This window comes from Ixodes scapularis, unplaced genomic scaffold (assembly GCF_016920785.2).
Source record: "Ixodes scapularis isolate PalLabHiFi unplaced genomic scaffold, ASM1692078v2 PGA_scaffold6__148_contigs__length_123643588, whole genome shotgun sequence".
Taxonomy (NCBI): domain Eukaryota; kingdom Metazoa; phylum Arthropoda; class Arachnida; order Ixodida; family Ixodidae; genus Ixodes; species Ixodes scapularis.
This window is the reverse complement of record NW_024609881.1, coordinates 1,206,766-1,230,556: the sequence shown is the minus strand read 5'-3', so window position 1 is coordinate 1,230,556 and position 23,791 is coordinate 1,206,766.

Here is a 23,791-nt window from a genome sequence, read left to right as displayed (position 1 = left end):
GTGCGCCGCGATAAGCAGGATGACCTGCATGTGGTAAATGAAGGGATTAGCCATCTTCACAGGCTGCGCGCTGACATGCCTACTGAAGTGCCGCTCGGTCGACGGCTCTCTCATATGGGTGCTGGTTCCTGAAAACGGCGCTGCATCCTTGTTTGGGTCTTGCATGACGATCGGGAGGTGACACAGCTATCCTTGGTGATAGTCTGTCGAAGATTTGCTTGGTGTTTCCGCGTAGATCTCCGAGTACGCCGCGATAAGCAGGATGACCTGCCTGTGGTAAATGAAGGGATTAGCCATGTTCACAGGCTGCGCGCTGACATGCCTACTGAAGTGCCGCTCGGTCGACGGCTCTCTCATATGGGTGCTGGTTCATGTAGACGGCGCTGCATCCTTGTTTGGGTCTTGCATGACGATCGGGAGGTGACACAGCGATCCTTGGTGATAGTCTGTCGAAGATTTGCTTGCTGTTTCCGCGTAGATCTGCGAGTACGCCGCGATAAGCAGGATGACATGCATGTGGTAAATGAAGGGATTAGCCATCTTCACAGGCTGCGCGCTGACATGCCTACTGAAGTGCCGCTCGGTCGACGGCTCTCTCATATGGGTGCTGGTTCCTGTAGACGGCGCTGCGTTCTTCCTTGGGTCTTGCATGACGATCGGGAGGCGACACAGCGATCCTTGGTGATAGTCTGTCGAAGATTTGCTTGGTGGTTCCGCGTAGATTTCCGAGTACGCCGCGATAAGCAGGATGACCTGCATGTGGTAAATGAAGGGATTAGCCATCTTCACAGGCTGCGCGCTGACATGCCTACTGAAGTGCCGCTCGGTCGACGGCTCTCTCATATGGGTGCTGGTTCCTGTAGACGGCGCTGCGTTCTTGTTTGGGTATTGCATGACGATCGGGAGGTGACACAGCGATCCTTGGTGATAGTCTGTCGAAGATTTGCTTGGTGTTTCCGCGTAGATCTCCGAGTGCGCCGCGATAAGCAGGATGACATGCATGTGGTAAATGAAGGGATTAGCCATCTTCACAGGCTGCGCGCTGACGTGCCTACTGAAGTGCCGCTCGGTCGACGGCTCTCTCATATGGGTGCTGGTTCCTGTAGACGGCGCGGCATCCTTGTTTGGGTCTTGCATGACGATCGGGAGGTGACACAGCGATCCTTGGTGATAGTCTGTCGAAGATTTGCTTGGTGTTTCCGCGTAGATCTCCGGGTACGCCGCGATAAGCAGAATGACGTGCCTGTGGTAAATGAAGGGATTAGCCATCTTCACAGGCTGCGCGCTGACGTGCCTACTGAAGTGCCGCTCGGTCGACGGCTCTCTCATATGGGTGCTGGTTCCTGAAAACGGCGCTGCATCCTTGTTTGGGTCTTGCATGACGATCGGGAGGTGACACAGCGATCCTTGGTGATAGTCTGTCGAAGATTTGCTTGCTGTTTCCGCGTAGATTTCCGAGTGGGCCGCGATAAACAGGGTGACATGCATGTGGTAAATGAAGGGATTAGCCATCTTCACAGGCTGCGCGCTGACGTGCCTAATGAAGTGCCGCTCGGTCGACGGCTCTCTCATATGGGTGCTGGTTCCTGTAGACGGCGCTGCGTTCTTGTTTGGGTCTTGCATGACGATCGGGAGGTGACACAGCGATCCTTGGTGATAGTCAGTCGAAGATTTGCTTGGTGCTTCCGCGTAGATTTCCGAGTGCGCCGCGATAAGCAGGATGACCTGCAGGTGGTAAATGAAGGGATTAGCCATCTTCACCGGCTGCGCGCTGACGTGCCTACCGAAGTGCCGCTCGGTCGACGGCTCTCTCATATGGGTGCTGGTTCCTGTAGACGGCGCTGCGTTCTTGTTTGGGTCTTGCATGACGATCGGGAGGTGACACAGCGATCCTTGGTGATAGTCTGTCGAAGATTTGCTTGGTGCTTCCGCGTAGATTTCCGAGTGCGCCGCGATAAGCAGGATGACCTGCATGTGGTAAATGAAGGGATTAGCCATCTTCACAGGCTGCGTGCTGACGTGCCTACTGAAGTGCCGCTCCGTCGACGGCTCTCTTATATGGGTGCTGGTTCCTGTAGACGGCGCTGCGTTCTTTTTTGGGTCTTGCATGACGATCGGGAGGTGACACAGCGATCCTTGGTGATAGTCTGTCGAAGATTCGCTTGCTGTTTCCGCGTAGATTTCCGAGTGCGCCGCGATAAGCAGGATGACCTGCGTGTGGTAAATGAAGGGATTAGCCATCTTCACAGGCTGCGCGCTGACGTGCCTACTGAAATGCCGCTCGGTCGACGCTCTCTCATATGGGTGCTGGTTCCTGTAGACGGCGCTGCTTTCTTGTTTTGGTCTTGCATGACGATCGGGAGGTGACACAGCGATCCTTGGTGATAGTCTGTCGAAGATTTGCTTGGTGCTTCCGCGTAGATTTCCGAGTGCGCCGCGATAAGCAGGATGACCTGCATGTGGTGAATGAAGGGATTAGCCATCTTCACAGGCTGCGCGCTGACATGCCTACTGAAGTGCCGCTCGGTCGACGGCTCTCTTATATGGGTGCTGGTTCCTGTAGACGGTGCTGCGTTCTTGTTTTGGTCTTGCATGACGATCGGGAGGTGACACAGCGATCCTTGGTGATAGTCTGTCGAAGATTTGCTTGCTGTTTCCGCGTAGATTTCCGAGTGCGCCGCGATAAGCAGGATGACCTGCATGTGGTAAATGAAGGGATTAGCCATCTTCACAGGCTGCGCGCTGACGTGCCTACTGAAGTGCCGCTCGGTCGACGGCTCTCTCATATGGGTGCTGGTTCCTGTAGACGGCGCTGCGTTCTTGTTTGGGTCTTGCATGACGATCGGGAGGTGACACAGCGATCCTTGGTGATAGTCTGTCGAAGATTTGCTTGGTGTTTCCGCGTAGATTTCCGAGTGCGCCGCGATAAGCAGGATGACCTGCATGTGGTAAATGAAGGGATTAGCCATCTTCACCGGCTGCGCGCTGACGTGCCTACTGAAGTGCCGCTCGGTCGACGGCTCTCTTATATGGGTGCTGGTTCCTGCGGACGGCGCTGCGTCCTTTTTTGGGTCTTGCATGACGATCGGGAGGAGACACAGCGATCCTTGGTGATAGTCTGTCGAAGATTTGCTTGGTGTTTCCGCGTAGATTTCTGAGTGCGCCGCGATAAGCAGGATGACCTGCATGTGGTAAATGAAGGGATTAGCCATCTTCACAGGCTGCGCGCTGACATGCCTACTGAAGTGCCGCTCGGTAGACGGCTCTCTCATATGGGTGCTGGTTCCTGAAAACGGCGCTGCATCCTTGTTTGGGTCTTGCATGACGATCGGGAGGTGACACAGCGACCCTTGGTGATAGTCTGTCGAAGATTTGCTTGCTGTTTCCGCGTAGATTTCCGAGTGCGCCGCGATAAGCAGGATGACCTGCATGTGGTAAATGAAGGGATTAGCCATCTTCACAGGCTGCACGCTGACGTGCCTACTGAAGTGCCGCTCGGTCGACGGCTCTCTCATATGGGTGCTGGTTCCTGTAGACGGCGCTGCATCCTTGTTTGGGTCTTGCATGACGATCGGGAGGTGACACAGCGATCCTTGGTGATAGTCTGTCGAAGATTTGCTTGGTGTTTCCGCGTAGATTTCCGAGTGCGCCGCGATAAGCAGGATGACCTGCATGTGGTAAATGAAGGGATTAGCCATCTTCACAGGCTGCGCGCTGACATGCCTACTGAAGTGCCGCTCGGTCGACGGCTCTCTCATATGGGTGCTGGTTCCTGAAAACGGCGCTGCATCCTTGTTTGGGTCTTGCATGACGATCGGGAGGTGACACAGCGATCCTTGGTGATAGTCTGTCGAAGATTTGCTTGGTGTTTCCGCGTAGATTTCTGAGTGCGCCGCGATAAGCAGGATGACCTGCATGTGGTAAATGAAGGGATTAGCCATCTTCACAGGCTGCGCGCTGACATGCCTACTGAAGTGCCGCTCGGTAGACGGCTCTCTCATATGGGTGCTGGTTCCTGAAAACGGCGCTGCATCCTTGTTTGGGTCTTGCATGACGATCGGGAGGTGACACAGCGACCCTTGGTGATAGTCTGTCGAAGATTTGCTTGCTGTTTCCGCGTAGATTTCCGAGTGCGCCGCGATAAGCAGGATGACCTGCATGTGGTAAATGAAGGGATTAGCCATCTTCACAGGCTGCACGCTGACGTGCCTACTGAAGTGCCGCTCGGTCGACGGCTCTCTCATATGGGTGCTGGTTCCTGTAGACGGCGCTGCATCCTTGTTTGGGTCTTGCATGACGATCGGGAGGTGACACAGCGATCCTTGGTGATAGTCTGTCGAAGATTTGCTTGGTGTTTCCGCGTAGATTTCCGAGTGCGCCGCGATAAGCAGGATGACCTGCATGTGGTAAATGAAGGGATTAGCCATCTTCACAGGCTGCGCGCTGACATGCCTACTGAAGTGCCGCTCGGTCGACGGCTCTCTCATATGGGTGCTGGTTCCTGAAAACGGCGCTGCATCCTTGTTTGGGTCTTGCATGACGATCGGGAGGTGACACAGCGATCCTTGGTGATAGTCAGTCGAAGATTTGCTTGGTGCTTCCGCGTAGATTTCCGAGTGCGCCGCGATAAGCAGGATGACCTGCAGGTGGTAAATGAAGGGATTAGCCATCTTCACCGGCTGCGCGCTGACGTGCCTACCGAAGTGCCGCTCGGTCGACGGCTCTCTCATATGGGTGCTGGTTCCTGTAGACGGCGCTGCGTTCTTGTTTGGGTCTTGCATGACGATCGGGAGGTGACACAGCGATCCTTGGTGATAGTCTGTCGAAGATTTGCTTGGTGCTTCCGCGTAGATTTCCGAGTGCGCCGCGATAAGCAGGATGACCTGCATGTGGTAAATGAAGGGATTAGCCATCTTCACAGGCTGCGTGCTGACGTGCCTACTGAAGTGCCGCTCCGTCGACGGCTCTCTTATATGGGTGCTGGTTCCTGTAGACGGCGCTGCGTTCTTTTTTGGGTCTTGCATGACGATCGGGAGGTGACACAGCGATCCTTGGTGATAGTCTGTCGAAGATTCGCTTGCTGTTTCCGCGTAGATTTCCGAGTGCGCCGCGATAAGCAGGATGACCTGCGTGTGGTAAATGAAGGGATTAGCCATCTTCACAGGCTGCGCGCTGACGTGCCTACTGAAATGCCGCTCGGTCGACGCTCTCTCATATGGGTGCTGGTTCCTGTAGACGGCGCTGCTTTCTTGTTTTGGTCTTGCATGACGATCGGGAGGTGACACAGCGATCCTTGGTGATAGTCTGTCGAAGATTTGCTTGGTGCTTCCGCGTAGATTTCCGAGTGCGGCGCGATAAGCAGGATGACCTGCATGTGGTGAATGAAGGGATTAGCCATCTTCACAGGCTGCGCGCTGACATGCCTACTGAAGTGCCGCTCGGTCGACGGCTCTCTTATATGGGTGCTGGTTCCTGTAGACGGCGCTGCGTTCTTGTTTTGGTCTTGCATGACGATCGGGAGGTGACACAGCGATCCTTGGTTATAGTCTGTCGAAGATTTGCTTGCTGTTTCCGCGTAGATTTCCGAGTGCGCCGCGATAAGCAGGATGACCTGCATGTGGTAAATGAAGGGATTAGCCATCTTCACAGGCTGCGCGCTGACGTGCCTACTGAAGTGCCGCTCGGTCGACGGCTCTCTCATATGGGTGCTGGTTCCTGTAGACGGCGGTGCGTTCTTGTTTGGGTCTTGCATGACGATCGGGAGGTGACACAGCGATCCTTGGTGATAGTCTGTCGAAGATTTGCTTGGTGTTTCCGCGTAGATTTCCGAATGCGCCGCGATAAGCAGGATGACCTGCATGTGGTAAATGAAGGGATTAGCCATCTTCACCGGCTGCGCGCTGACGTGCCTACTGAAGTGCCGCTCGGTCGACGGCTCTCTTATATGGGTGCTGGTTCCTGCGGACGGCGCTGCGTCCTTTTTTGGGTCTTGCATGACGATCGGGAGGAGACACAGCGATCCTTGGTGATAGTCTGTCGAAGATTTGCTTGGTGTTTCCGCGAAGATTTCCGAGTGCGCCGCGATAAGCAGGATGACCTGAATGTGGTAAATGAAGGGATTAGCCATCTTCACAGGCTGCGCGCTGACATGCCTACTGAAGTGCCGCTCGGTCGGTGGCTCTCTTATATGGGTGCTGGTTCCTGCGGACGGCGCTGCGTCCTTTTTTGGGTCTTGCATGACGATCGGGAGGTGACACAGCGATCCTTGGTGATAGTCTGTCGAAGATTTGCTTGGTGTTTCCGCGTAGATTTCCGAGTGCGCCGCGATAAGCAGGATGACCTGAATGTGGTAAATGAAGGGATTAGCCATCTTCACAGGCTGCGCGCTGACATGCCTACTGAAGTGCCGCTCGGTCGACGGCTCTCTTATATGGGTGCTGGTTCCTGCGGACGGCGCTGCGTCCTTTTTTGGGTCTTGCATGACGATCGGGAGGTGACACAGCGATCCTTGGTGATAGTCTGTCGAAGATTTGCTTGGTGTTTCCGCGTAGATTTCCGAGTGCGCCGCGATAAGCAGGATGACCTGCATGTGGTAAATGAAGGGATTAGCCATCTTCAAAGGCTGCGCGCTGACATGCCTACTGAAGTGCCGCTCGGTAGACGGCTCTCTCATATGGGTGCTGGTTCCTGTAGACGGCGCTGCGTTCTTGCTTGGGTCTTGCATGACGATCGGGAGGTGACACAGCGATCCTTGGTGATAGTCTGTCGAAGATTTGCTTGGTGGTTCCGCGTAGATTTCCGAGTACGCCGCGATAAGCAGGATGACCTGCATGTGGTAAATGAAGGGATTAGCCATCTTCACAGGCTGCGCGCTGACATGCCTACTGAAGTGCCGCTCGGTCGACGGCTCTCTCATATGGGTGCTGGTTCCTGTAGACGGCGCTGCGTTCTTGTTTGGGTATTGCATGACGATCGGGAGGTGACACAGCGATCCTTGGTGATAGTCTGTCGAAGATTTGCTTGGTGTTTCCGCGTAGATCTCCGAGTGCGCCGCGATAAGCAGGATGACCTGCATGTGGTAAATGAAGGGATTAGCCATCTTCACAGGCTGCGCGCTGACGTGCCTACTGAAGTGCCGCTCCGTCGACGGCTCTTTCATATGGGTGCTGGTTCCTGTAGACGGCGCTGCATCCTTGTTTGGGTCTTGCATGACGATCGGGAGGTGACACAGCGATCCTTGGTGATAGTCTGTCGAAGATTTGCTTGGTGTTTCCGCGTAGATCTCCGGGTACGCCGCGATAAGCAGAATGACGTGCATGTGGTAAGTGAAGGGATTAGCCATCTTCACAGGCTGCGCGCTGACGTGCCTACTGAAGTGCCGCTCGGTCGACGGCTCTCTCATATGGGTGCTGGTTCCTGAAAACGGCGCTGCATCCTTGTTTGGGTCTTGCATGACGATCGGGAGGTGACACAGCGATCCTTGGTGATAGTCTGTCGAAGATTTGCTTGCTGTTTCCGCGTAGATTTCCGAGTGCGCCGCGATAAACAGGGTGACATGCATGTGGTAAATGAAGGGATTAGCCATCTTCACAGGCTGCGCGCTGACGTGCGTAATGAAGTGCCGCTCGGTCGACGGCTCTCTCATATGGGTGCTGGTTCCTGTAGACGGCGCTGCGTTCTTGTTTGGGTATTGCATGACGATCGGGAGGTGACACAGCGATCCTTGGTGATAGTCTGTCGAAGATTTGCTTGGTGCTTCCGCGTAGATTTCCGAGTGCGCCGCGATTAGCAGGATGACCTGCATGTGGTAAATGAAGGGATTAGCCATCTTCACAGGCTGCGTGCTGACGTGCCTACTGAAGTGCCGCTCGGTCGACGGCTCTCTTATATGGGTGCTGGTTCCTGTAGACGGCGCTGCGTTCTTTTTTGGGTCTTGCATGACGATCGGGAGGTGACACAGCGATCCTTGGTGATAGTCTGTCGAAGATTCGCTTGCTGTTTCCGCGTAGATTTCCGAGTGCGCCGCGATAAGCAGGATGACCTGCGTGTGGTAAATGAAGGGATTAGCCATCTTCACAGGCTGCGCGCTGACGTGCCTACTGAAGTGCCGCTCGGTCGACGGCTCTCTCATATGGGTGCTGGTTCCTGTAGACGGCGCTGCGTTCTTGTTTTGGTCTTGCATGACGATCGGGAGGTGACACAGCGATCCTTGGTGATAGTCTGTCGAAGATTTGCTTGGTGCTTCCGCGTAGATTTCCGAGTGCGCCGCGATAAGCAGAATGACCTGCATGTGGTGAATGAAGGGATTAGCCATCTTCACAGGCTGCGCGCTGACATGCCTACTGAAGCGCCGCTCGGTCGACGGCTCTCTTATATGGGTGCTGGTTCCTGTAGACGGCGCTGCGTTCTTGTTTTGGTCTTGCATGACGATCGGGAGGTGACACAGCGATCCTTGGTGATAGTCAGTCGAAGATTTGCTTGCTGTTTCCGCGTAGATTTCCGAGTGCGCCGCGATACGCAGGATGACCTGCATGTGGTAAATGAAGGGATTAGCCATCTTCACAGGCTGCGCGCTGACGTGCCTACTGAAGTGCCGCTCGGTCGACGGCTCTCTCATATGGGTGCTGGTTCCTGTAGACGGCGCTGCGTTCTTGTTTGGGTCTTGCATGACGATCGGGAGGTGACACAGCGATCCTTGGTGATAGTCTGTCGAAGGTTTGCTTGGTGTTTCCGCGTAGATTTCCGAGTGCGCCGCGATAAGCAGGATGACCTGCATGTGGTAAATGAAGGGATTAGCCATCTTCACCGGCTGCGCGCTGACGTGCCTACTGAAGTGCCGCTCGGTCGACGGCTCTCTTATATGGGTGCTGGTTCCTGCGGACGGCGCTGCGCCCTTTTTTGGGTCTTGCATGACGATCGGGAGGAGACACAGCGATCCTTGGTGATAATCTGTCGAAGATTTGCTTGGTGTTTCCGCGAAGATTTCCGAGTGCGCCGCGATAAGCAGGATGACCTGAATGTGGTAAATGAAGGGATTAGCCATCTTCACAGGCTGCGCGCTGACATGCCTACTGAAGTGCCGCTCCGTCGGCGGCTCTCTTATATGGGTGCTGGTTCCTGCGGACGGCGCTGCGTCCTTTTTTGGGTCTTGCATGACGATCGGGAGGTGACACAGCGATCCTTGGTGATAGTCTGTCGAAGATTTGCTTGGTGTTTCCGCATAGATTTCCGAGTGCGCCGCGATAAGCAGGATGACCTGAATGTGGTAAATGAAGGGATTAGCCATCTTCAAAGGCTGCGCGCTGACGTGCATACTGAAGTGCCGCTCGGTCGACGGCTCTCTCATATGGGTGCTGGTTCCTGAAAACGGCGCTGCATCCTTGTTTGGGTCTTGCATGACGATCGGGAGGTGACACAGCAATCCTTGGTGATAGTCTGTCGAAGATTTGCTTGGTGTTTCCGCGTAGATCTCCGAGTACGCCGCGATAAGCAGGATGACCTGCATGTGGTAAATGAAGGGATTAGCCATCTTCACAGGCTGCGCGCTGACGTGCCTACTGAAGTGCCGCTCGGTCGACGGCTCTCTCATATGGGTGCTGGTTCCTGAAAACGGCGCTGCATCCTTGTTTGGGTCTTGCATGACGATCGGGAGGTGACACAGCGATCCTTGGTGATAGTCTATCGAAGATTTGCTTGGTGTTTCCGCGTAGATCTCCGAGTACGCCGCGATAAGCAGGATGACCTGCATGTGGTAAATGAAGGGATTAGCCATCTTCACAGGCTGCGCGCTGACGTGCCTACTGAAGTGCCGCTCGGTCGATCGCTCTCTCATATGGGTGCTGGTTCCTGAAAACGGCGCTGCATCCTTGTTTGGGTCTTGCATGACGATCGGGAGGTGACACAGCGATCCTTGGTGATAGTCTGTCGAAGATTTGCTTGGTGTTTCCGCGTAGATCTCCGAGTACGCCGCGATAAGCAGGATGACCTGCATGTGGTAAATGAAGGGATTAGCCATCTTCACGGGCTGCGCGCTGACGTGCCTACTGAAGTGCCGCTGGGTCGACGGCTCTCTCATATGGGTGCTGGTTCCTGAAAACGGCGCTGCATCCTTGTTTGGGTCTTGCATGACGATCGGGAGGTGACACAGCGATCCTTGGTGATAGTCTGTCGAAGATTTGCTTGGTGTTTCCGCGTAGATCTCCGAGTACGCCGCGATAAGCAGGATGACCTGCATGTGGTAAATGAAGGGATTAGCCATCTTCACGGGCTGCGCGCTGACGTGCCTACTGAAGTGCCGCTCGGTCGACGGCTCTCTCATATGGGTGCTGGTTCCTGAAAACGGCGCTGTATCCTTGTTTGGGTCTTGCATGACGATCGGGAGGTGACACAGCGATCCTTGGTGATAGTCTGTCGAAGATTTGCTTGGTGTTTCCGCGTAGATCTCCGAGTACGCCGCGATAAGCAGGATGACCTGCATGTGGTAAATGAAGGGATTAGCCATCTTCACAGGCTGCGCGCTGACGTGCCTACTGAAGTGCCGCTCGGTCGACGGCTCTCTCATATGGGTGCTGGTTCCTGAAAACGGCGCTGCTTCCTTGTTTGGGTCTTGCATGACGATCGGGAGGTGACACAGCGATCCTTGGTGATAGTCTGTCGAAGATTTGCTTGGTGTTTCCGCGTAGATCTCCGAGTACGCCGGGATAAGCAGGATGACCTGCATGTGGTAAATCAAGGGATTAGCCATCTTCACGGGCTGCGCGCTGACGTGCCTACTGAAGTGCCGCTCGGTCGACGGCTCTCTTATATGTGTGCTGGTTCCTGTAGAAGGCGCTGCATCCTTGTTTGGGTCTTGCATGACGATCGGGAGGTGACACAGCGATCCTTGGTGATAGTCTGTCGAAGATTTGCTTGGTGTTTCCGCGTAGATCTCCGAGTACGCCGCGATAAGCGGGATGACCTGGATGTGGTAAATGAAGGGATTAGCCATCTTCACGGGCTGCGCGCTGACGTGCCTACTGAAGTGCCGCTCGGTCGACGGCTCTCTCATATGGGTGCTGGTTCCTGAAAACGGCGCTGTGTCCTTGTTTAGGTCTTGCATGACGATCGGGAGGTGACACAGCGATCCTTGGTGATAGTCTGTCGAAGATTTGCTTGGTGTTTCCGCGTAGATCTCCGAGTACGCCGCGATAAGCAGGATGACCTGCATGTGGTAAATCAAGGGATTAGCCATCTTCACGGGCTGCGCGCTGACGTGCCTACTGAAGTGCCGCTCGGTCGACGGCTCTCTCATATGGGTGCTGGTTCCTGAAAACGGCGCTGCATCCTTGTTTGGGTCTTGCATGACGATCGGGAGGTGACACAGCGATCCTTGGTGATAGTCTGTCGAAGATTTGCTTGGTGTTTCCGCGTAGATCTCCGAGTACGCCGCGATAAGCAGGATGACCTGCATGTGGTAAATGAAGGGATTAGCCATCTTCACAGGCTGCGCGCTGACGTGCCTACTGAAGTGCCGCTCGGTCGACGGCTCTCTCATATGGGTGCTGGTTCCTGAAAACGGCGCTGCATCCTTGTTTGGGTATTGCATGACGATCGGGAGGTGACACAGCGATCCTTGGTGATAGTCTGTCGAAGATTTGCTTGGTGTTTCCGCGTAGATCTCCGAGTACGCCGGGATAAGCAGGATGACCTGCATGTGGTAAATCAAGGGATTAGCCATCTTCACGGGCTGCGCGCTGACGTGCCTACTGAAGTGCTGCTCGGTCGACGGCTCTCTTATATGTGTGCTGGTTCCTGTAGACGGCGCTGCATCCTTGTTTGGGTCTTGCATGACGATCGGGAGGTGACACAGCGATCCTTGGTGATAGTCTGTCGAAGATTTGCTTGGTGTTTCCGCGTAGATCTCCGAGTACGCCGCGATAAGCAGGATGACCTGCATGTGGTAAATGAAGGGATTAGCCATCTTCACAGGCTGCGCGCTGACGTGCCTACTGAAGAGCCGCTCGGTCGACGGCTCTCTCATATGGGTGCTGGTTACTGAAAACGGCGCTGCATCCTTGTTTGGGTCTTGCATGACGATCGGGAGGTGACACAGCGATCCTTGGTGATAGTCTGTCGAAGATTTGCTTGGTGTTTCCGCGTAGATCTCCGAGTACGCCGCGATAAGCAGGATGACCTGCATGTGGTAAATGAAGGGATTAGCCATCTTCACAGGCTGCGCGCTGACGTGCCTACTGAAGTGCCGCTCGGTCGACGGCTCTCTCATATGGGTGCTGGTTCCTGTAGACGGCGCTGCATCCTTGTTTGGGTCTTGCATGACGATCGGGAGGTGACACAGCGATCCTTGGTGATAGTCTGTCGAAGATTTGCTTGGTGTTTCCGCGTAGATTTCCGAGTGCGCCGCGATAAGCAGGATGACCTGCATGTGGTAAATGAGGGGATTAGCCATCTTCACATTCTGCGCGCTGACATGCCTACTGAAGTGCCGCTCGGTCGACGGCTCTCTCATATGGGTGCTGGTTCCTGAAAACGGCGCTGCATCCTTGTTTGGGTCTTGCATGACGATCGGGAGGTGACACAGCGATCCTTGGTGATAGTCTGTCGAAGATTTGCTTGGTGTTTCCGCGTAGATCTCCGAGTACGCCGCGATAAGCGGGATGACCTGCCTGTGGTAAATGAAGGGATTTGCCATGTTCACAGGCTGCGCGCTGACATGCCTACTGAAGTGCCGCTCGGTCGACGGCTCTCTCATATGGGTGCTGGTTCCTGTAGACGGCGCTGCATCCTTGTTTGGGTCTTGCATGACGATCGGGAGGTGACACAGCGATCCTTGGTGATAGTCTGTCGAAGATTTGCTTGCTGTTTCCGCGTAGATCTCCGAGTACGCCGCGATAAGCAGGATGACATGCATGTGGTAAATGAAGGGATTAGCCATCTTCACAGGCTGCGCGCTGACATGCCTACTGAAGTGCCGCTCGGTAGACGGCTCTCTCAAATGGGTGCTGGTTCCTGAAAACGGCGCTGCATCCTTGTTTGGGTCTTGCATGACGATCGGGAGGTGACACAGCGATCCTTGGTGATAGTCTGTCGAAGATTTGCATGGTGTTTCCGCGTAGATTTCCGAGTGCGCCGCGATAAGCAGGATGACCTGCATGTGGTAAATGAAGGGATTAGCCATCTTCACAGGCTGCGCGCTGACATGCCTACTAAAGTGCCGCTCGGTAGACGGCTCTCTCATATGGGTGCTGGTTCCTGAAAACGGCGCTGCATCCTTGTTTGGGTCTTGCATGACGATCGGGAGGTACAGCGATCCCTGGTGATAGTCTGTCGAAGATTTGCTTGCTGTTTCCGCGTAGATTTCCGAGTGCGCCGCGATAAGCAGGATGACCTGCATGTGGTAAATGAAGGGATTAGCCATCTTCACAGGCTGCGCGCTGACATGCCTACTGAAGTGCCGCTCGGTCGACGGCTCTCTCATATGGGTGCTGGTTCCTGTAGACGGCGCTGCGTTCTTGTTTGGGTCTTGCATGACGATCGGGAGGTGACACAGCGATCCTTGGTGATAGTCTGTCGAAGCTTTGCTTGGTGCTTCCGCGTAGATTTCCGAGTGCGCCGCGATAAGCAGGATGACCTGCATGTGGTAAATGAAGGGATTAGCCATCTTCACAGGCTGCGCGCTGACATGCCTACTGAAGTGCCGCTCGGTAGACGGCTCTCTCATATGGGTGCTGGTTCCTGTAGATGGCGCTGCGTTCTTGCTTGGGTCTTGCATGACGATCGGGAGGTGACACAGCGATCCTTGGTGATAGTCTGTCGAAGATTTGCTTGGTGGTTCCGCGTAGATTTCCGAGTACGCCGCGATAAGCAGGATGACCTGCATGTGGTAAATGAAGGGATTAGCCATCTTCACAGGCTGCGCGCTGACGTGCCTACTGAAGTGCCGCTCGGTCGACGGCTCTCTCATATGGGTGCTGGTTCCTGTAGACGGCGCTGCATCCTTGTTTGGGTCTTGCATGACGATCGGGAGGTGACACAGCGATCCTTGGTGATAGTCTGTAGAAGATTTGCTTGGTGTTTCCGCGTAGATCTCCGGGTACGCCGCGATAAGCAGAATGACGTGCATGTGGTAAGTGAAGGGATTAGCCATCTTCACAGGCTGCGCGCTGACGTGCCTACTGAAGTGCCGCTCGGTCGACGGCTCTCTCATATGGGTGCTGGTTCCTGAAAACGGCGCTGCATCCTTGTTTGGGTCTTGCATGACGATCGGGAGGTGACACAGCGATCCTTGGTGATAGTCTGTCGAAGATTTGCTTGCTGTTTCCGCGTAGATTTCCGAGTGCGCCGCGATAAACAGGGTGACATGCATGTGGTAAATGAAGGGCTTAGCCATCTTCACAGGCTGCGCGCTGACGTGCCTAATGAAGTGCCGCTCGGTCGACGGCTCTCTCATATGGGTGCTGGTTCCTGTAGACGGCGCTGCGTTCTTGTTTGGGTATTGCATGACGATCGGGAGGTGACACAGCGATCCTTGGTGATAGTCTGTCGAAGATTTGCTTGGTGCTTCCGCGTAGATTTCCGAGTGCGCCGCGATAAGCAGGATGACCTGCATGTGGTAAATGAAGGGATTAGCCATCTTCACAGGCTGCGTGCTGACGTGCCTACTGAAGTGCCGCTCGGTCGACGGCTCTCTTATATGGGTGCTGGTTCCTGTAGACGGCGCTGCGTTCTTTTTTGGGTCTTGCATGACGATCGGGAGGTGACACAGCGATCCTTGGTGATAGTCTGTCGAAGATTCGCTTGCTGTTTCCGCGTAGATTTCCGAGTGCGCCGCGATAAGCAGGATGACCTGCGTGTGGTAAATGAAGGGATTAGCCATCTTCACAGGCTGCGCGCTGACGTGCCTACTGAAGTGCCGCTCGGTCGACGGCTCTCTCATATGGGTGCTGGTTCCTGTAGACGGCGCTGCGTTCTTGTTTTGGTCTTGCATGACGATCGGGAGGTGACACAGCGATCCTTGGTGATAGTCTGTCGAAGATTTGCTTGGTGCTTCCGCGTAGATTTCCGAGTGCGCCGCGATAAGCAGGATGACCTGCATGTGGTGAATGAAGGGATTAGCCATCTTCACAGGCTGCGCGCTGACATGCCTACTGAAGTGCCGCTCGGTCGACGGCTCTCTTATATGGGTGCTGGTTCCTGTAGACGGCGCTGCGTTCTTGTTTTGGTCTTGCATGACGATCGGGAGGTGACACAGCGATCCTTGGTGATAGTCTGTCGAAGATTTGCTTGCTGTTTCCGCGTAGATTTCCGAGTGCGCCGCGATAAGCAGGATGACCTGCATGTGGTAAATGAAGGGATTAGCCATCTTCACAGGCTGCGCGCTGACGTGCCTACTGAAGTGCCGCTCGGTCGACGGCTCTCTCATATGGGTGCTGGTTCCTGTAGACGGCGCTGCGTTCTTGTTTGGGTCTTGCATGACGATCGGGAGGTGACACAGCGATCCTTGGTGATAGTCTGTCGAAGATTTGCTTGGTGTTTCCGCGTAGATTTCCGAGTGCGCCGCGATAAGCAGGATGACCTGCATGTGGTAAATGAAGGGATTAGCCATCTTCACCGGCTGCGCGCTGACGTGCCTACTGAAGTGCCGCTCGGTCGACGGCTCTCTTATATGGGTGCTGGTTCCTGCGGACGGCGCTGCGCCCTTTTTTGGGTCTTGCATGACGATCGGGAGGAGACACAGCGATCCTTGGTGATAGTCTGTCGAAGATTTGCTTGGTGTTTCCGCGAAGATTTCCGAGTGCGCCGCGATAAGCAGGATGACCTGAATGTGGTAAATGAAGGGATTAGCCATCTTCACAGGCTGCGCGCTGACATGCCTACTGAAGTGCCGCTCCGTCGGCGGCTCTCTTATATGGGTGCTGGTTCCTGCGGACGGCGCTGCGTCCTTTTTTGGGTCTTGCAAGACGATCGGGAGGTGACACAGCGATCCTTGGTGATAGTCTGTCGAAGATTTGCTTGGTGTTTCCGCATAGATTTCCGAGTGCGCCGCGATAAGCAGGATGACCTGAATGTGGTAAATGAAGGGATTAGCCATCTTCACAGGCTGCGCGCTGACATGCCTACTGAAGTGCCGCTCGGTCAACGGCTCTCTTATATGGGTGCTGGTTCCTGCCGGCGGCGCTGCGTCCTTTTTTGGGTCTTGCATGACGATCGGGAGGTGACACAGCGATCCTTGGTGATAGTCTGTCGAAGATTTGCTTATTGTTTCTGCGTAGATTTCCGAGGGCGCCGCGATAAGCAGGATGACCTGAATGTGGTAAATGATGGGATTAGCCATCTTCACAGGCTGCGCGCTGACGTGCATACTGAAGTGCCGCTCGGTCGACGGCTCTCTCATATGGGTGCTGGTTCCTGAAAACGGCGCTGCATCCTTGTTTGGGTCTTGCATGACGATCGGGAGGTGACACAGCGATCCTTGGTGATAGTCTGTCGAAGATTTGCTAGGTGTTTCCGCGTAGATCTCCGAGTACGCCGCGATAAGCGGGATGACCTGGATGTGGTAAATGAAGGGATTAGCCATCTTCACGGGCTGCGCGCTGACGTGCCTACTGAAGTGCCGCTCGGTCGACGGCTCTCTCATATGGGTGCTGGTTCCTGAAAACGGCGCTGTGTCCTTGTTTAGGTCTTGCATGACGATCGGGAGGTGACACAGCGATCCTTGGTGATAGTCTGTCGAAGATTTGCTTGGTGTTTCCGCGTAGATCTCCGAGTACGCCGCGATAAGCAGGATGACCTGCATGTGGTAAATCAAGGGATTAGCCATCTTCACGGGCTGCGCGCTGACGTGCCTACTGAAGTGCCGCTCGGTCGACGGCTCTCTCATATGGGTGCTGGTTCCTGAAAACGGCGCTGCATCCTTGTTTGGGTCTTGCATGACGATCGGGAGGTGACACAGCGATCCTTGGTGATAGTCTGTCGAAGATTTGCTTGGTGTTTCCGCGTAGATCTCCGAGTACGCCGCGATAAGCAGGATGACCTGCATGTGGTAAATGAAGGGATTAGCCATCTTCACAGGCTGCGCGCTGACGTGCCTACTGAAGTGCCGCTCGGTCGACGGCTCTCTCATATGGGTGCTGGTTCCTGAAAACGGCGCTGCATCCTTGTTTGGGTATTGCATGACGATCGGGAGGTGACACAGCGATCCTTGGTGATAGTCTGTCGAAGATTTGCTTGGTGTTTCCGCGTAGATCTCCGAGTACGCCGGGATAAGCAGGATGACCTGCATGTGGTAAATCAAGGGATTAGCCATCTTCACGGGCTGCGCGCTGACGTGCCTACTGAAGTGCCGCTCGGTCGACGGCTCTCTTATATGTGTGCTGGTTCCTGTAGACGGCGCTGCATCCTTGTTTGGGTCTTGCATGACGATCGGGAGGTGACACAGCGATCCTTGGTGATAGTCTGTCGAAGATTTGCTTGGTGTTTCCGCGTAGATCTCCGAGTACGCCGCGATAAGCAGGATGACCTGCATGTGGTAAATGAAGGGATTAGCCATCTTCACAGGCTGCGCGCTGACGTGCCTACTGAAGAGCCGCTCGGTCGACGGCTCTCTCATATGGGTGCTGGTTACTGAAAACGGCGCTGCATCCTTGTTTGGGTCTTGCATGACGATCGGGAGGTGACACAGCGATCCTTGGTGATAGTCTGTCGAAGATTTGCTTGGTGTTTCCGCGTAGATCTCCGAGTACGCCGCGATAAGCAGGATGACCTGCATGTGGTAAATGAAGGGATTAGCCATCTTCACAGGCTGCGCGCTGACGTGCCTACTGAAGTGCCGCTCGGTCGACGGCTCTCTCATATGGGTGCTGGTTCCTGTAGACGGCGCTGCATCCTTGTTTGGGTCTTGCATGACGATCGGGAGGTGACACAGCGATCCTTGGTGATAGTCTGTCGAAGATTTGCTTGGTGTTTCCGCGTAGATTTCCGAGTGCGCCGCGATAAGCAGGATGACCTGCATGTGGTAAATGAGGGGATTAGCCATCTTCACATTCTGCGCGCTGACATGCCTACTGAAGTGCCGCTCGGTCGACGGCTCTCTCATATGGGTGCTGGTTCCTGAAAACGGCGCTGCATCCTTGTTTGGGTCTTGCATGACGATCGGGAGGTGACACAGCGATCCTTGGTGATAGTCTGTCGAAGATTTGCTTGGTGTTTCCGCGTAGATCTCCGAGTACGCCGCGATAAGCGGGATGACCTGCCTGTGGTAAATGAAGGGATTTGCCATGTTCACAGGCTGCGCGCTGACATGCCTACTGAAGTGCCGCTCGGTCGACGGCTCTCTCATATGGGTGCTGGTTCCTGTAGACGGCGCTGCATCCTTGTTTGGGTCTTGCATGACGATCGGGAGGTGACACAGCGATCCTTGGTGATAGTCTGTCGAAGATTTGCTTGCTGTTTCCGCGTAGATCTCCGAGTACGCCGCGATAAGCAGGATGACATGCATGTGGTAAATGAAGGGATTAGCCATCTTCACAGGCTGCGCGCTGACATGCCTACTGAAGTGCCGCTCGGTAGACGGCTCTCTCAAATGGGTGCTGGTTCCTGAAAACGGCGCTGCATCCTTGTTTGGGTCTTGCATGACGATCGGGAGGTGACACAGCGATCCTTGGTGATAGTCTGTCGAAGATTTGCTTGGTGTTTCCGCGTAGATTTCCGAGTGCGCCGCGATAAGCAGGATGACCTGCATGTGGTAAATGAAGGGATTAGCCATCTTCACAGGCTGCGCGCTGACATGCCTACTAAAGTGCCGCTCGGTAGACGGCTCTCTCATATGGGTGCTGGTTCCTGAAAACGGCGCTGCATCCTTGTTTGGGTCTTGCATGACGATCGGGAGGTACAGCGATCCCTGGTGATAGTCTGTCGAAGATTTGCTTGCTGTTTCCGCGTAGATTTCCGAGTGCGCCGCGATAAGCAGGATGACCTGCATGTGGTAAATGAAGGGATTAGCCATCTTCACAGGCTGCGCGCTGACATGCCTACTGAAGTGCCGCTCGGTCGACGGCTCTGTCATATGGGTGCTGGTTCCTGTAGACGGCGCTGCGTTCTTGTTTGGGTCTTGCATGACGATCGGGAGGTGACACAGCGATCCTTGGTGATAGTCTGTCGAAGCTTTGCTTGGTGCTTCCGCGTAGATTTCCGAGTGCGCCGCGATAAGCAGGATGACCTGCATGTGGTAAATGAAGGGATTAGCCATCTTCACAGGCTGCGCGCTGACATGCCTACTGAAGTGCCGCTCGGTAGACGGCTCTCTCATATGGGTGCTGGTTCCTGTAGATGGGGCTGCGTTCTTGCTTGGGTCTTGCATGACGATCGGGAGGTGACACAGCGATCCTTGGTGATAGTCTGTCGAAGATTTGCTTGGTGGTTCCGCGTAGATTTCCGAGTACGCCGCGACCAGCAGGATGACCTGCATGTGGTAAATGAAGGGATTAGCCATCTTCACAGGCTGCGCGCTGACGTGCCTACTGAAGTGCCGCTCGGTCGACGGCTCTCTCATATGGGTGCTGGTTCCTGTAGACGGCGCTGCATCCTTGTTTGGGTCTTGCATGACGATCGGGAGGTGACACAGCGATCCTTGGTGATAGTCTGTAGAAGATTTGCTTGGTGTTTCCGCGTAGATCTCCGGGTACGCCGCGATAAGCAGAATGACGTGCATGTGGTAAGTGAAGGGATTAGCCATCTTCACAGGCTGCGCGCTGACGTGCCTACTGAAGTGCCGCTCGGTCGACGGCTCTCTCATATGGGTGCTGGTTCCTGAAAACGGCGCTGCATCCTTGTTTGGGTCTTGCATGACGATCGGGAGGTGACACAGCGATCCTTGGTGATAGTCTGTCGAAGATTTGCTTGGTGTTTCCGCGTAGATCTCCGAGTACGCCGCGATAAGCAGGATGACCTGCATGTGGTAAATGAAGGGATTAGCCATCTTCACAGGCTGCGCGCTGACGTGCCTACTGAAGTGCCGCTCGGTCGACGGCTCTCTCATATGGGTGCTGGTTCCTTAAAACGGCGCTGCATCCTTGTTTGGGTATTGCATGACGATCGGGAGGTGACACAGCGATCCTTGGTGATAGTCTGTCGAAGATTTGCTTGGTGTTTCCGCGTAGATCTCCGAGTACGCCGGGATAAGCAGGATGACCTGCATGTGGTAAATCAAGGGATTAGCCATCTTCACGGGCTGCGCGCTGACGTGCCTACTGAAGTGCTGCTCGGTCGACGGCTCTCTTATATGTGTGCTGGTTCCTGTAGACGGCGCTGCATCCTTGTTTGGGTCTTGCATGACGATCGGGAGGTGACACAGCGATCCTTGGTGATAGTCTGTCGAAGATTTGCTTGGTGTTTCCGCGTAGATCTCCGAGTACGCCGCGATAAGCAGGATGACCTGCATGTGGTAAATGAAGGGATTAGCCATCTTCACAGGCTGCGCGCTGACGTGCCTACTGAAGAGCCGCTCGGTCGACGGCTCTCTCATATGGGTGCTGGTTACTGAAAACGGCGCTGCATCCTTGTTTGGGTCTTGCATGACGATCGGGAGGTGACACAGCGATCCTTGGTGATAGTCTGTCGAAGATTTGCTTGGTGTTTCCGCGTAGATCTCCGAGTACGCCGCGATAAGCAGGATGACCTGCATGTGGTAAATGAAGGGATTAGCCATCTTCACAGGCTGCGCGCTGACGTGCCTACTGAAGTGCCGCTCGGTCGACGGCTCTCTCATATGGGTGCTGGTTCCTGTAGACGGCGCTGCATCCTTGTTTGGGTCTTGCATGACGATCGGGAGGTGACACAGCGATCCTTGGTGATAGTCTGTCGAAGATTTGCTTGGTGTTTCCGCGTAGATTTCCGAGTGCGCCGCGATAAGCAGGATGACCTGCATGTGGTAAATGAGGGGATTAGCCATCTTCACATTCTGCGCGCTGACATGCCTACTGAAGTGCCGCTCGGTCGACGGCTCTCTCATATGGGTGCTGGTTCCTGAAAACGGCGCTGCATCCTTGTTTGGGTCTTGCATGACGATCGGGAGGTGACACAGCGATCCTTGGTGATAGTCTGTCGAAGATTTGCTTGGTGTTTCCGCGTAGATCTCCGAGTACGCCGCGATAAGCGGGATGACCTGCCTGTGGTAAATGAAGGGATTTGCCATGTTCACAGGCTGCGCGCTGACATGCCTACTGAAGTGCCGCTCGGTCGACGGCTCTCTCATATGGGTGCTGGTTCCTGTAGACGGCGCTGCATCCTTGTTTGGGTCTTGCATGACGATCGGGAGGTGACACAGCGATCCTTGGTGATAGTCTGTCGAAGATTTGCTTGCTGTTTCCGCGTAGATCTCCGAGTACGCCGCGATAAGCAGGATGACATGCATGTGGTAAATGAAGGGATTAGCCATCTTCACAGGCTGCGCGCTGACATGCCTACTGAAGTGCCGCTCGGTAGACGGCTCTCTCAAATGGGTGCTGGTTCCTGAAAACGGCGCTGCATCCTTGTTTGGGTCTTGCATGACGATCGGGAGGTGACACAGCGATCCTTGGTGATAGTCTGTCGAAGATTTGCATGGTGTTTCCGCGTAGATTTCCGAGTGCGCCGCGATAAGCAGGATGACCTGCATGTGGTAAATGAAGGGATTAGCCATCTTCACAGGCTGCGCGCTGACATGCCTACTAAAGTGCCGCTCGGTAGACGGCTCTCTCATATGGGTGCTGGTTCCTGAAAACGGCGCTGCATCCTTGTTTGGGTCTTGCATGACGATCGGGAGGTACAGCGATCCCTGGTGATAGTCTGTCGAAGATTTGCTTGCTGTTTCCGCGTAGATTTCCGAGTGCGCCGCGATAAGCAGGATGACCTGCATGTGGTAAATGAAGGGATTAGCCATCTTCACAGGCTGCGCGCTGACATGCCTACTGAAGTGCCGCTCGGTCGACGGCTCTCTCATATGGGTGCTGGTTCCTGTAGACGGCGCTGCGTTCTTGTTTGGGTCTTGCATGACGATCGGGAGGTGACACAGCGATCCTTGGTGATAGTCTGTCGAAGCTTTGCTTGGTGCTTCCGCGTAGATTTCCGAGTGCGCCGCGATAAGCAGGATGACCTGCATGTGGTAAATGAAGGGATTAGCCATCTTCACAGGCTGCGCGCTGACATGCCTACTGAAGTGCCGCTCGGTAGACGGCTCTCTCATATGGGTGCTGGTTCCTGTAGATGGCGCTGCGTTCTTGCTTGGGTCTTGCATGACGATCGGGAGGTGACACAGCGATCCTTGGTGATAGTCTGTCGAAGATTTGCTTGGTGGTTCCGCGTAGATTTCCGAGTACGCCGCGATAAGCAGGATGACCTGCATGTGGTAAATGAAGGGATTAGCCATCTTCACAGGCTGCGCGCTGACGTGCCTACTGAAGTGCCGCTCGGTCGACGGCTCTCTCATATGGGTGCTGGTTCCTGTAGACGGCGCTGCATCCTTGTTTGGGTCTTGCATGACGATCGGGAGGTGACACAGCGATCCTTGGTGATAGTCTGTAGAAGATTTGCTTGGTGTTTCCGCGTAGATCTCCGGGTACGCCGCGATAAGCAGAATGACGTGCATGTGGTAAGTGAAGGGATTAGCCATCTTCACAGGCTGCGCGCTGACGTGCCTACTGAAGTGCCGCTCGGTCGACGGCTCTCTCATATGGGTGCTGGTTCCTGAAAACGGCGCTGCATCCTTGTTTGGGTCTTGCATGACGATCGGGAGGTGACACAGCGATCCTTGGTGATAGTCTGTCGAAGATTTGCTTGCTGTTTCCGCGTAGATTTCCGAGTGCGCCGCGATAAACAGGGTGACATGCATGTGGTAAATGAAGGGCTTAGCCATCTTCACAGGCTGCGCGCTGACGTGCCTAATGAAGTGCCGCTCGGTCGACGGCTCTCTCATATGGGTGCTGGTTCCTGTAGACGGCGCTGCGTTCTTGTTTGGGTATTGCATGACGATCGGGAGGTGACACAGCGATCCTTGGTGATAGTCTGTCGAAGATTTGCTTGGTGCTTCCGCGTAGATTTCCGAGTGCGCCGCGATAAGCAGGATGACCTGCATGTGGTAAATGAAGGGATTAGCCATCTTCACAGGCTGCGTGCTGACGTGCCTACTGAAGTGCCGCTCGGTCGACGGCTCTCTTATATGGGTGCTGGTTCCTGTAGACGGCGCTGCGTTCTTTTTTGGGTCTTGCATGACGATCGGGAGGTGACACAGCGATCCTTGGTGATAGTCTGTCGAAGATTCGCTTGCTGTTTCCGCGTAGATTTCCGAGTGCGCCGCGATAAGCAGGATGACCTGCGTGTGGTAAATGAAGGGATTAGCCATCTTCACAGGCTGCGCGCTGACGTGCCTACTGAAGTGCCGCTCGGTCGACGGCTCTCTCATATGGGTGCTGGTTCCTGTAGACGGCGCTGCGTTCTTGTTTTGGTCTTGCATGACGATCGGGAGGTGACACAGCGATCCTTGGTGATAGTCTGTCGAAGATTTGCTTGGTGCTTCCGCGTAGATTTCCGAGTGCGCCGCGATAAGCAGGATGACCTGCATGTGGTGAATGAAGGGATTAGCCATCTTCACAGGCTGCGCGCTGACATGCCTACTGAAGTGCCGCTCGGTCGACGGCTCTCTTATATGGGTGCTGGTTCCTGTAGACGGCGCTGCGTTCTTGTTTTGGTCTTGCATGACGATCGGGAGGTGACACAGCGATCCTTGGTGATAGTCTGTCGAAGATTTGCTTGCTGTTTCCGC